We start from the raw sequence: 14,491 nt of genomic DNA, 5'->3' as shown, positions 1-14,491 counted from the left end.
GACAAGAGCCTAGGGTGATTACTGAGGCCATAAACAAGAGTGTCAATTTGTTAAGTCAACAACAGGAGTCACTGTGCACTTACTCCTCATGTAGGATCTCTGTCCTTAGTGTGCTGTACATTGAGATTTAATGCTATAACGAGTACTCAAACAGTATTTTTCACTTTATGTTTCTGTGTGGGTGCAAACTGTTGAAATCTTTACTCAATGTATGCTAAACTGATCTTCTGTATATAAAGAGAATTGAAAATGAATCTTGATGTGAATGGAAGGGGAGAGGGAGTGGGAAAGGGGAGGGTTGCGGGTGGGAGGGACGTTATAGGGGGGAAGCCATTGTAATCCATAAGCTGTACTTTGGAAATTTATATTCATCAAATAAAAGTTAAAAAAAAGATGTATCTAGTTATTTGAAAGGCAGAGTTACAGAGAGAGAAGGAGTGACAGAAAGAGAGAGATCTACTATCCTCTGGTCCACTCCTCAAATGGCCACAATGATGAAGGCTGGTCTAGGCTGAAGCCAGGAGTCAGGAGTTTCTTCTGGGTCTCCCACATGGGTGCAGGGGCCCAAGTACCTGGGCCATCCTCCACTGCTTTCCTAGGTGCATTAACAAGGAGCTGAATCTGAAGTGAAGCAGCTGGGACCTGAACTGGTGCCTATATGTGATGCTGGCACCACAGACTGTGGTTTTAACCTGTTGTATCACAGTGCCCAGTGCTCCCAACTTTCTAACACTTGATTTAATCATAGAGGTGATTTTTTTAATATTGCTGAGATATGGTTTTTCTTCTCAAATATGAAATCATACGGAAAATTCTAAGAAAATTATAAGTAGTATAAAATTCCTTAAAAATATTTTCAAAGTCACGTTTACTTAGTAATTATTTTTTACTCAGTCTCCCCAGTCTTCTTTATCACTTTCCCTTCCCCTTTAAAATTCCTGAATGCTATCTATGTTTCTCTAGTCATCAGCACACAAACACCTAACACCGTTTTCTAACTCTGTTCTTTGCTTCTGCCATTGGCTCTACCTGGAAAGCATTTCTGTTCTTATCTCCATTGGCCAGAGACAAAGTCATCCACACATAGGCAATATCCTCTCTTGAAGATACACTCCCTTCAACCTCCCTGCAATGAACAACTAATGAAGTATTCTTTCTGACATGACTTCTGGGAGGCAGAGCTACATGGGGAGGAAGAATGGGAGAACAAGAATGAATACAAGTAACAAAGAGATTTGGGAGATGTTTCAGCCTGTAACATAACTATAGAAATATTCCAACTTCCCAGGTTTTTGGGCCTATGTGTTCCATTCTGCATGTCTCGAGGCAATCTCCCTTTGGGACAGAACTGTCTCCATATGACACTGACATAAGGATTTGAAGGTACCAGTTATTTGTTACTCTTGCTACCTGAACATCTTGCTCTTTGAGAAAGTTTTGATGCACAAGCAATATCAACATCTGTTTCAAGGATCTCTGCTGGAATTGCAGCTTCACACAGCCAAATTGCCTGTGCTTCCATCAAGGAAATGGCTATTTATTTTATGCAGCCATCTGGGCTCTAACTAGGATGTTTGTCATTTGTGGTCTTGTGTTTTAGCTTTTTCTTCTAAGGATAAAATTGGAAAACTTCATAAGCAATTTTTTGTCAACAGTATATATACTTAATTATGAATAAATGTTCTCTAAATGATTTACAATGTCACTGTAGTGATAAATATTTTCATCTAGCATTTTCTCTTCTCTTCCCCTCCCCCAACTGCATTTAGATCTGCAACATTTACACTTTGCTGAAAAACAAGTTAATAAACTTCACAGGGCCCAGATGCAGTTGCCTGAAGATTTTGCAGGACTCTACTTCCTTTGAAAAGAGGTAGGCTGTTTGGAGACTTGATATGCCACAAAATGGGATTCTTGCCTACCTTGCTCCCTCTTAACAGGTGCTAAGAAAACAATTTATCTCATAATTTTAATAAAACTATCATCTTTAACATTAGAAACTTTTTTGTATCTGTTATGGTGGCTTCTCCAGAGAAATATTACAAATGACTTATGTTCAAGAAAGTAATTTCAATGACATCCAGGGAAGAGCAGGGGGCTAAGGGATGATTTGAACAAACAATGAATTTATCTTTTAAATAATTATTTTCCTAGGCTGGCACCGCGGTTCACTAGGCTAATCCTCCGCCTTGCGGCACCGGTACACCGGGTTCTAGTCCCGGTCGGGGCGCCGGATTCTGTCCCAGTTGCCCCTCTTCCAGGCCAGCTCTCTGCTGTGGCCCGGGAGTGCAGTGGAGGATGGCCCAAGTCTTTGGGCCCTGCACCCACAGGGGAGACCAGGAGAAGTACCTGGCTCCTGCCATCGGATCAGCGCGGTGTGCCAGCCGCAGTGCGCAGGCCGCGGCAGCCATTGGAGGGTGAACCAACGGCAAAGGAAGACCTTTCTCTCTGTCTCTCTCTCTCACTGTCCACTCTGCTTGTCAAAAAATAATTATTATTATTTTCTTTTTGCTTAAGTAAATTTACACAGAATTAGTGTTTTTATAGTTATCCAAGTATTCTTATTTGCAAATAAAAGACATGCAACTTCCACTGACAATACAATACTTATCTTTCTGGCAGTTTCACTTACCTGGAATGGAGCCATAAAATAGGAAGAACATTGGAAGACCTGTAAGCAGCCCAAATAAATGTGGCAGAGTTTGAATCCCAACACTTATAGACTTTTATTCATAGAAGACTACTTCTTCCACACTCTATTTGCTCTCACATTACACACAATTATATCTGGTTTTCCAGCCCATTGCAGATTAGAATCAGCCAATTAGAATGGAAAGAGGAGCTGCCAGGGGAGAGTTGGAAATGTTATCAATAGAAAACACAAAACTAAAATTCACAGCAGTTTTAGGGCATTTTGAATTGGGCGAAGGCTCTTTACACTTTCATTCCCATGAGAGCACACAGTGTTACAACCCAGTGCAATCATCGATGTTCAGAGTGATAACTTGAAGTCATTGAGAGAATGCATTATGTTCAGGGTTCTCTCTGTAGGAAAGCAGGGAGTGTGTAATATATTTTAGGAAGATTTCTATCCAGAATGATTAACATTTTAAAAGGTAAGGCTTGACAATATAGAATGGTTTATTGAAATCTGGATTATTATAGTCACTTTCTAACCAGTCTTCTTCCTCCAATCTCACCACCCAACCTCCAACTGCCTTCTTCCATTAAGCCATCCTTTTGGTTACTGTAAGATTAACTGTTCTAAAGCAGTAGCTCTGATCAAATTAATTCCACATCCAGGAATTTCCAATGTCTACCCTTAACCTACCAATAAAACAAAATATAACAAAATATTCTATTTATCATTTAAAGACCATCCACAGTATTGTCCAATCTATCTTTCTACCTTTATTTACTACCATTCCTTCTAAATATACTATTCTCCAGCTTAGAAGATCTAAAAGTCTCTGAGCCAGCATCACTTGGGAACTTGTTATAAATGCACATTATCAGGGCCCACCAGAGATTGCTTAATCAAAAACTATGATATTAGGGATCCACCGGTCATCTGAGTTTTCTTTAGCCTTCCAGGTAATTCTAATGCATGCTCAAAGCTGAGAACCACCCAACTAGCCAATCTGAACTTACCATTATATGATTATAGTTTACTCTCCTGTATCTGTTGTCTATAATGCTTCAGTTGTTTGAATTCCTCTTACCTTTCCCCTATGTGAAATCCTATAATTTTTTTAAAAAGATTTTTTTTCAACTTTTATTTAATAAATATAAATTTCCAAAGTACAACTTTTGGATTATAGCAGCTTTTCCCCCATAACCTCCCTCCCACCAGCAACCATCCCATCTCCCACCCCCTCTCCCATCCCATTCTTCATCAAGATTCATTTTCAATTGAAATCTTTACTTAGTATACACTAAGTTTATCTTCTGTATACAAAGATAATTGAAAATGAAATCCTATATTTTTCAAACTAATCTAATGAAATACCTTCCAGGCAATATCCTGTATTCCATCCAATCAGGTACAAATTACCTCTTCTACAAACCCTAGCAAAATTTAACTTGCAAATAATTCATTTGTTCTTCCATTCAGCTGATAATCAGTGGAGTCAGCTGCATTCCAGACACAGGCACCGGGGATAAAGATGGACAAATGAGCAAGAAATTACACAACAATATTCCATACAGGCAATATTGAAAGCACATAAAAGAGATACCTCTCACAAGAACATGAAGGTTTGATAACACTTCCTATGGAAAATGTCATCTAAGTAGAGTATGAGAAAGAGGAATAGAGATAACAAGCAAGGAGAATTTTCTAAAAGAAGAAATAACATGCAATCAAAACGCTTATAAAGTAAAAACTCACACATGACATGAAAATGTAGAGTTGAGTGGTGTAAGCCATACCCTTATCACAATGTCAAGGTCTCTTGGGGACTCTTTTTTTCTTTTCCACCAGCTATTATTGATGTATTGGAGAGCATCCTTCCTGAATTACTTTAAGATAAATCTGCATATGGTCTATTTCTAAGTTCTCCAATCAGGTTTCCACCTCAAGGAAGCCTAAACTATTGCTATAACCAGCCTATTCTCATTGCAATTTAGGCCACCTAAGAGCCCAACTATGTTCTCACTACACTATCAAATGTCATTTCTAAAAACTACAAGACTACCAAGAAATTTACCCCTGCTCTAATGTTACACCAGACTATCAATATCCACAGACCCATAAACTTAAAAAGGATTTCTTCTTGTAAATTAGAAAACCAAATTCTTGGATTACTCAAAGGTCAAATGAGCAGTAGGCATTCAAGGGTAAAAGATTTCTGAAAGCTGGTACTTGCAATGATTCCTAGGAGGAAAGAAACTATTTCCCAGTTCACTAGAAGCTACCCTTAGAGTAGATCGAAAGTCATGCACTCGGGATCTCAAACTACTAATTGGTTCAGAGATCATGAGTTAATCGTCCTTGAGGTGGCTTAAGACTAGAAGCAACTGGCATGGTCATATGCAGACAAGTGTCTGACATCAGATGAAATGCTAGCCTCTAAACACTCTGTGTCAAAGAGTTACAGAGGGAAGATAACTTCACTTTAAGAGTGAGGAGATTATATGGTGCTGGAGAAAGAACACTGAACTAAGAGTCAGAGAAACTAGACTCTTGGCTGAAAGAATTGACAGGGGACTGGGCGCTCGTGATGTGAGCCCTGTGTGCTAGGACTGTAAAACATTGTGGCTGTGTGGGAGGCACAGGGTATGGACAGGTCTCTGGGTAGTCACTGTGGGTGGATCCACATGCTCAGAGCTCCCTGATTGACCAGTGAGGATCATTACTATGGGATCCATGCTCACAGTGAGAACTGTATGGTAACTAATATAGCACCTAAAAGGTAATCTATAGAAGTGAAATTGACACTTTGAGATGTGATAACTTTGAAGAGTCCTTGTCTCAACTGTTGATAAATAGTTCTTTTCATACTGTTTGTTGACTTTTTACCTAGTATTGGGTTAATGTCATGTGTATAAAGTTAATTGAAAATCTATCTTAGTAAAAAATAAGAATGGGAATAGGAGAAGGAGGGGGAAGAAGAGTGAGAGTGCTGGTGGGAGGGCGGGTAGGGTGGGAAGAATCATTATGCTAATAAATTTGTATTTATGAAATACATGAAGCTTTTATAACTTAAATAATAGATTTCTGGGTAAGAAAAAGAAATTAACTCTTGTTCTTTTACTGTCAGCCACTAGTCATGTGATCACAAAGTATCTAACTAGCCCTCATTAAAGAAATCAAATATAAGATATAAATATTGACATAGAGCTGTGTTACAAATTTCTAAGTGTCTAAATCAATATCCACTCTTTTGTTTAGCCTTAGTTACAGAACACCAAGGATGGAGCACTAGACTAGTTCTAATATAATCACAGCTGCCAAGCTTGGAGCCATGTCCAGTGTTCAAACATCAGCCAGTTTCCCTTTGGTCTTAACAAATAAAAAATATTTGTCAAATATGAATTTCAGAAATAACTCTCTCTGGACAATTAACTCCAGAAAGCATAGGAGTCAGTGGCTAAAACTAGTTTAAAATGATATATAAAATTATGTCCAATATTTTACTTCTGAGTTATCTTTATTTTACAAATTATTGTTTTTATTATTTCATATCATCAGTGTTTCTTTAGATTTAATACACACATTAACTAATATCTGTACCAATATTCCCTATTATCATTCAGACTTCCTAGCTGAGGTCATTTTCTATCTTTCTCAAGTATAGCTCTTGCAATTTCCCATTAGTGAGGGTTTTTGATAATGGGTATCCAATTTTCATTTATCTGTAGGTATATTTAATCACGTCATTTTTGAAAAATATTTTTAATGTATAATCTAGATTGACAACTTTTACCTCTCAGACTACTAAAAATATTGTTCCACTGTCCTCATTTTAATTGTTACTGTAGAAATGTCATTTTCTTGGGGCTGGCATTGTGGCATAGCAGGTTAAGCCACCGCTTGCAGTGCCAGCATCCCATATGGGCACCAGTTCAAGACCCAGCTGCTCCACTTCCAATCCAACTCCCTGCTAATGACCTTGGAAAGCAGCAAAAGATAGCCCAAGTGTCTGAGCCCCAGCCACCTATGTATGAGACCCTGATGAAGCTCCTCGTTCCTGGCTTCTCCCTGGCCAAGCCCTAGCTGCTGCTGCCATCTGGAGAATTAACCAGTGAATGGAACATTTCTCTCTATGTGTGTCTCTCCCTCTCTGTAACTCTGACTTTCAAATAAGTAAATAACTCTTCTTTAAAAATAACCAAGAAATAACCTTGTGTACTATCAAGTATGAACATTTCATTTTACATGTAAGAAAAATGAGATCCAAATCAGATGAGACATCATGAGTTAGAGCACAGCCATATTTGAACTCAATTATCCCTAGTTCCAGATTCACCTCACCACAATCCAATTCTGTGACAATGCTCAGGTTCATTACACATAGAACAGGCACTGCCACTGTTTTAGTCAACTTTTCAACCCTTTAACAAAAATACCCAAAAGAAGCTACTGAAGAAGAGAGATTTATTGAGGCTCACAGTTTTGGAGGTTCACAGTCCAAGATTGAATGACACCATTTGTTTGACACCCAGTCAGAGAAATGGATGTTAAGACATTTGTGGAAAGAGCAGCATGTGTGAGCCAGGAAGCAGAAAGAGAGAAAGCACCCTTTCCCATGTCTATATGTTTTTCCTAATAAAATAACCATTATTCCATTATGGTGTATCTACCTCAACAACCCAATCCAATTGAATCACTTCCCAAAGGTCACACTTTTTAGACATCATAATTGGATTAAGTCTCCACTCTTAATCTATTAGTCATTGATATAAGACTTCGGAAACCAAATATTTAACACATGAGTCTGGAAAACTCTTGAACTAATACACAAACTATAACAGCCACTTCTCAAACTGCTCATTTTCTTTTCGATATGTGTATTTTTTTTCATTGAGCATTTTCTTTATTTCAGGTCATTTCTATATATTATTTCATTTTGTAGTAATAACAAACTGATAAACTGAGCACTTTCACCCTCATTTTACAGATGAGAAAAAGAAAATCATAGATGTTAAATAGCCTGCCAGCTTAAAAGTGTCAGCAAGTGGCAGATCTGGCATCCAGTCTGGTTTAAAATCAACACCTTTCTGTACCTACGTGCTATTTCCCAAAGGCCTAAGCTGTGTTGCAACTTAAGGCAGGAGCTTAATTCTAATACTGGTGGTTTTCCTTCTCTGCTGTATTGACACTCTTGGCATGATCAAAAGGATGCAGACCACTGTTGTACAGTAAGTCAACTATAGGAAAAGAAAGCAGATCAGGCCCTTCCATTTGACCAACAAATAAAAAGAGGTAAATTTTAACTCAGGAGCTTACTTTCAAATTTTAAATTTTCCTGTTATTTTTGGAGTGTATTTCTTTCTAAATCTCTGAGCCTTAAAATATTTGTTTACAATGGCCAAGAAATGAGCAACTTAAGTATCCATCAACTAACAAATGGAGAAAATATGACACACACACACACACACAATGGAATACTATTCATAAAATGGAACTGGAGATCATTATAATAAGTAAAATGAGTCAAGCACAGAAAGCCAAGTGTCCTACATTATCACTGGCATGTAGAATGTAAGAGTTGACTTCATAGAAGTTAAGAGTAGAGGGACTGTCACTATGTTGTAGCAGATTAAATCACCACCCAGGGTGCCAGCATCTCACATGGGTGCTGGTTCGAGTCCCAGCTGATCCACCTCCGATCCAGTTCCCTGCCAATGCACCTGGGAAAACAATGGAAGACGGCTCAAGCGCTTGGGCCCCTGCACCTGTGGAAGACACTCCTGGCTCTTATCTTTGGCCCGGTCCAGCCCCCGCCACCGTGACCATCTAAGGAGTGAACTGAGGGATGGAAGATCTGATGTGTCTCTCTTTGCTGCACCCCCCCCCTTTGGTAACTCTGCCTTTCAAGTAAATAAATCCATCTTTTAAAAAAGGGAATTAAGAGTGGGATATGGGTTACCAGAGGCTGAGGAGGGCTGGGGGAAGAGAGGGATAAGGAAATGTTGATTAGCAGGTATTAAGGTATAGTTAGGTGAAAAAAAGTTCTGGTATTCTGTTGCACAGTAGGGTGACTATAAGATAATAACAGGCAGTATACTTTTCTGTGTGTGGGTGTGTGTGTGTATATATATATACATTTTTTAAAAAAATTATTTTATTTATTTGAAAGAGTTACAGAGAAAGGGAGAAATACAGAGAGAGAGGATCCTGCATTTGGTGGTTTACTCTCCAAATGGCCTCAATGGCGGGGGCTGGGCCGGGCCGAACCCAAGAGACAGGAGCTTCATCTAGGTTTCCCATGTAAGTGGCAGGGGCCCGAGCACTTGGACCACTTTCCATTGCTTTCCCAGGAGCATCAGCAGAGAGCCGGACCAGAAGTGGAGCACCTGGGACTCGAACCGGTGCCCATATGGTTATGCCAGTGCCTTAGGCAGCTGTTTAATCCACTAGGCCACAGCTCCAGCCCCAAAGTATACTTTTCTTTTCTTTTTTTCTTTTTTTTTCTTGCTTTCAAACTTTTATTTAATGAATATAAATTTCCAAAGTACAGCTTATGGATTACAATGGCTTCCTCCCATAACGTCCCTCCCACCCACAACCCTCCCCTTTCCCACTCCCTCTCCCCTTCCATTCACATCAAGATTTCATAATAGTCTGATTTACCTTAATTGTAGATCAATTTCTTTTAAGACTTCAGCACAAAGATTCTCCTTTAAATTATTCCCTTTTTGCATTAAAAGTATCATTCCTAAGAGTAGCAGAATGTATCTCAGAAAAGAGATGTTGAAATTTCCTACATGCAATTAGTTAGACCAAGAACACTTATGTAGCATGTCAAATTGACCATTCTTAAATTGGTTCAAACTTTGTTGACCATTATAAAAGAGGTTCCAATTTTTTAGCCATCCACAATGTACAGGTTACAAAAAAATTCTCAAACCTATTACCTCTAGGCTCCTCACCAACCCTGAGGTGGATAGCCAGAGCCTGTTATTGCCTCAGAGTTGGTTCAACTGGAAACTAATGAAGCAAATATTCCCTCTCACATATAGTTCATTTTTGTAAGTTTTTAACTTATTTTCTTATAGAAGGGTCCACAAAAGGCATACAGTTTGGATCTGAGCATTCAGCCCCACAAAAGTATGAACAAGATCTGTAGTAACTAATAGAGTACTTAAAAGATAATCTATAGAAGTGAAATTAACATTTTGAAATTTGATGATTGTTTACAGCTGTTGTCTCAACTGTTGAGGAGCAGTGTTTTTTTTTTCACACTATTTGTTGAACTCTTTACTTAGTGTAGGGTTCATCTTATGAGTATAAAGTTAACTGAAAATAGATGATCTTGGTAAAAATTAAGAATTGGAATAGGAAAATGGGGAGGAAGAATGATGGGAGTGTGGGTGGGAGGAAGAGTAGGGTGGGAAGTATCACTATGATCATGATTCTGTACATAGCAAATACATGAAACTTGTATACCTTAAATAATTTGTTTTAAAAAGTCATGAGTGAGCGGGCCCCAAAGAGTCATTTGGTTATGAAAAAGTGGAAATACTAGATAAAGTGTGATGGGCCACATGTGGGTGAGACCATGTGGGGACACAATTATCTCAGAGGATGACCCATGGAGGTGAGAGTAACAAGAACCACAGAAGTCTATGTACATCAAAGAAAATGAGTCTATGTACATCAAAGAAAATGCTGAAATAATCTTACCTTGCTCCAGGCCATAAAGTTGTATAAACCTCCTTTAACCTAGGTGGTAATCCAGGAAACAGAACACGGAGGCAAGATCAGAAATTACTTAGGTCACCTGAAATAATACACTTACACAATAATACACTTTGTGTCATGCAGCAGGATTGAGACTTAGGAAAAATACTAAGTTCACTTGTAGAAACAGTGAACTAATTTGCACAACTAAGTGTTATTGGTTATGAAATTTGTGTATGCTATACAGTCACTCAAAATAAATATTACAGTACTACTATGAAAAGGCATGATTTAGTAAGAAAGGATTATATATAGAATCACAACCTCTGTCTTCAAGTCTCAGTTCTGCCACTTACAAGATGTGGGACCTTAAGCTAATAATTTAACCTCTCTGAAGCTCATCCATGAGATGGGATCCCTGTTCTGTTTTTATTCTGGTGGACTTATGGAAGTGAAATGAAATACTACAGGAGAGCATACTTTGTAAAATATAAAGCTTTTTATAAATATTGTTACTACCAATCATAAATTTATTTTCATTCATCCTATATTATTCTTTCTCTTTTCATATTTTATAAATGCTTGTCAGTGTCTGAGGAAACATCTGATTTGGAAATACATTTGATCCTCTTTCATAAAATAAATCCAGAAATATATGAATGAAATGAATGAAATAGTTCACGGTTTCACTCTAACCTCAGAGTCCAAGAGAGCAACTGGGTGCTGGATGCAGGTCACAAGCAAGGCTGTCAGATTCTCCAGTATATTGATCACTCACAGCTGCTGCAAAGAATTACCAGAAATTTAGCATTTTACAATAATACAAATACATTATGTTACAGTTATGGAGGTCATAAGTTCAAAATGGGCCTCAGTGGACTAAAATAAAGGTATTGGTAGGGCCATGCTACTTCTGGAAGTACTAGAGCAGAATCTTTTTCCTCACATTTTTCAACTTCTAGAGTTCCTTGGCTCACAGCCCCTTCCTCCATTTTCAAAGTCAGCAGTAGAGCATCTTCAAATCTCTCTGGGCTTTGACACTCTTTCTCCTCTATCACAGGGATTATTTGTGATTACATTGGGCCCATCCTAATAAACCAGAATAATCCCCATTTGTCAAGCTTTGTTCCCTTAAGCATATCAGCAAAGTTCTTTATACTATGTATATCAGTTCCTGAACTTAACACAACAAAATTCCACAAATTGGGTGGACTAAAAAAGAAAAAACTCTCTCACAGTTTTGGAGGCTGGAAGTCTACAACCAAGGTGTTGCTGGGCTGTTCTTCCTTCAAAGTATCCAACTCCAACAGTATATCTTTCCTGATCCCATCCAGCTTTTAATAGTCCTATGTGCTCCTTAACTTGCAACATCAGCACTTCAATCTCAGCCTGTGTCAGCATGTGGCATTCTCCTATCTTCATATCCTTGTGTTCAAAGCTCCCCTTATTATAAACACATTAGTCACATTGGATAATGGGCTCACATCACTCCAGTATGACCTTGTATGAACTTAGCTGTATCTGCAACAACTCCATTCCTAAATAAATTCACAATATGTCTTTTGATAGAACACAATTCAATTCCTAGTGCCATGTAAGAAAATGTATTTATAGGCTCTGAAGGGTAAGGCATGAACATTTTGGTCAGAGGTTTTTGTTTTGTTTTTTGCCATATTGATGTTCTCTGGCACCTTCACTCACTACACTGTGGAGATCTCCAGTCCTGGGAAGAGAGGTAAGGGTTCACTGGAGAGGAGCACTGTTGTAACACAGAAAGAATTTTCCCCTGGCCTTCAGCAAGATCTGAGTTCAACTTGTTCTCTCCTCTTTGTGGTAGTGCAAACATCAACAACCAGCATCTTACCTAATGGGAAAAAGTTGGGAGCATTTCCACTAAGATCTGGAACCACAAAAAGGATGCTCATTTTCACGATTGCTATCCAATATAGTTCTCAAAGTTTTAGACAGAGACATTAGGCAACAAAATAAATCAAAGGGACACAAACTAGAAAGAAGGAGGTCAAATTATCCCTATTTGAAAATGACATCATTCTATTCATAGGGGAACCAAAAAACTCCACTAAAGAATAATGGAAATCATAAAAGTGTTTTATAAAGTTGCAGAGTATAAAATTAATACATGAAAATCAGTAGCGTTTATGTACATAGAAAATGTCATGGCTGAGAATAAACTTCTAAAATCAATCCCATTCACAATCCCTACAAAAATTTTAAATATATTGGAATAAATTTAAAAAGGAGGTAAAAGATTTATACAATGAAAATTATAAAATATTAAAGAAACAAATAGAAGAAGTCACAAAAAATGGAAAAATATGTCATGTTCATGGACTGGAAGAATTTATATAATCAAAATGTCCAGACTACCAAAAGCAATTTATAGGTACAATGAAATCTCAATCAAAATACCAAAGACATTCTTCTCAGATTTAGCAAAAACAATGTTAAAATTCATATGGAAACACAAAAGACCACAAATAGCTAAACTAAACTTAAAAACAAAAACAAAGCTAGGGACATTACAATACCAGATTTCAAGAAATACTACAGGGTAGTTATAATCAAAACAGCCTGCTACTGCCACAAAAAAAAGACAAGTATAACAATGGAATAGAATGGAAATCAATACACAAATATAAAACCAACTAATCATTTACAAAAGAGCTAAAATTAATCCCTGGAGAAAGAACAGTCTCTTCAACAAATGGTGCTGGGAAAATTGGATCTCTGCAGGCAGAAGTATGAAATAAACCTCCCACCTTACATCCTATATAAAATCAACTCAAAATGGACCAAGGATTTAAATCTATGACCTCATATCATCAAATTGTTAGAGAAGAACATTGGGAAAAATCTGTAAGACACCGTTATTGGAAAAGAAGCACAGAAAATCAAAGACAAAATAGACAAATGGGATTACATCAAGCTAAGAAGTGTCTGCACTGCAAAGGAAAAAACACTCAGCAAAGTGAATAGGCAACCAACGGAATAGGAAAATATTTTCAAATTATGCAACTGATAAATGATTAATACCCCAAATATATAATGAGCTCAAGAAAGTCAATAACAACAGAGTTAAGAAGTGGGCAAAGGATTTGAACAGGCAGTTTTCAAAAGAGGAAATTCAAATGGCAATAGATACATGAAAAAATACTCAGAATCACTTGTCATCAGAGAAATGTAAATAAAAGCCACAATGAGGCTTCATCTCACCCCAGTTAGAATGTCATGCAGAAATCAACAAACAACAAATGCTGGTGAGGATGTAAGGGAAAATGTAGCCCTTCCACTGTTGATGAGAATGTAAACTGGTACAACCACTGTGCAAGACAGTATGGAGATACCTCAGATATCTGAATATAGACCTGCCATGTGATCAAGCCATCCCACTCCTGGGAATTTACCCAAATGTAATACAATCAGCATATGAAAGAGTTGTCTGTACCCCCCATGTTTAGTGCATCTCAATTCACAATAGCTAAGATATGGAACCAATCCAGATGTCCATCAACTGATGACTAGATAAAGAAATCGTGATACAATGAGGTTTCACCTTACTCAAGTTAAAATGGCTCTCATACAGAAATAAAAATAAAAATAAATTCTGCCATGGATGTGAGGGAAAAAGGTACCCTAATCCAATGCTGACAGGAATGTAAACTGGTACAGCCACTGTGGAAGACAGTATGGAGATACCTCAAAAGGCTGAATAGATCTATCATGTGACTCAGCAATCCCACTACTGTGAATTTACCCAAGGGAAATTAAATCAGCATATTAAAGAGTTATCTGTACCCACAGGTTTGTAGCAGCTCAATTCACAATAGATAAGATATGGAATCAACCCAGATGTCCATAAACTGATGACTAGATAAAGAAATCATAGCATATATACACTATGGAATACTACTCAGCAGGAAAAAAAATGAAATCCTGTCTTTTGAAACAAAATGGATGCAAATGGCAAGAAATATACTTAGTGGTATTAGTCAGTTCCAAAAAGACAAAAATCATATGATTTCTCTGACCTGTGATAACTAATAGAGTACCCAAAATGTAATATATTTTATTTTACTTTTCTTCTGATTATATAGTGAACTCTTAGTTTGGGGTTACTTTTAT

The sequence above is a fragment of the Oryctolagus cuniculus genome, chromosome X (assembly GCF_964237555.1).
Source record: "Oryctolagus cuniculus chromosome X, mOryCun1.1, whole genome shotgun sequence".
Taxonomy (NCBI): domain Eukaryota; kingdom Metazoa; phylum Chordata; class Mammalia; order Lagomorpha; family Leporidae; genus Oryctolagus; species Oryctolagus cuniculus.
This window is presented reverse-complemented; position numbering follows the sequence as displayed.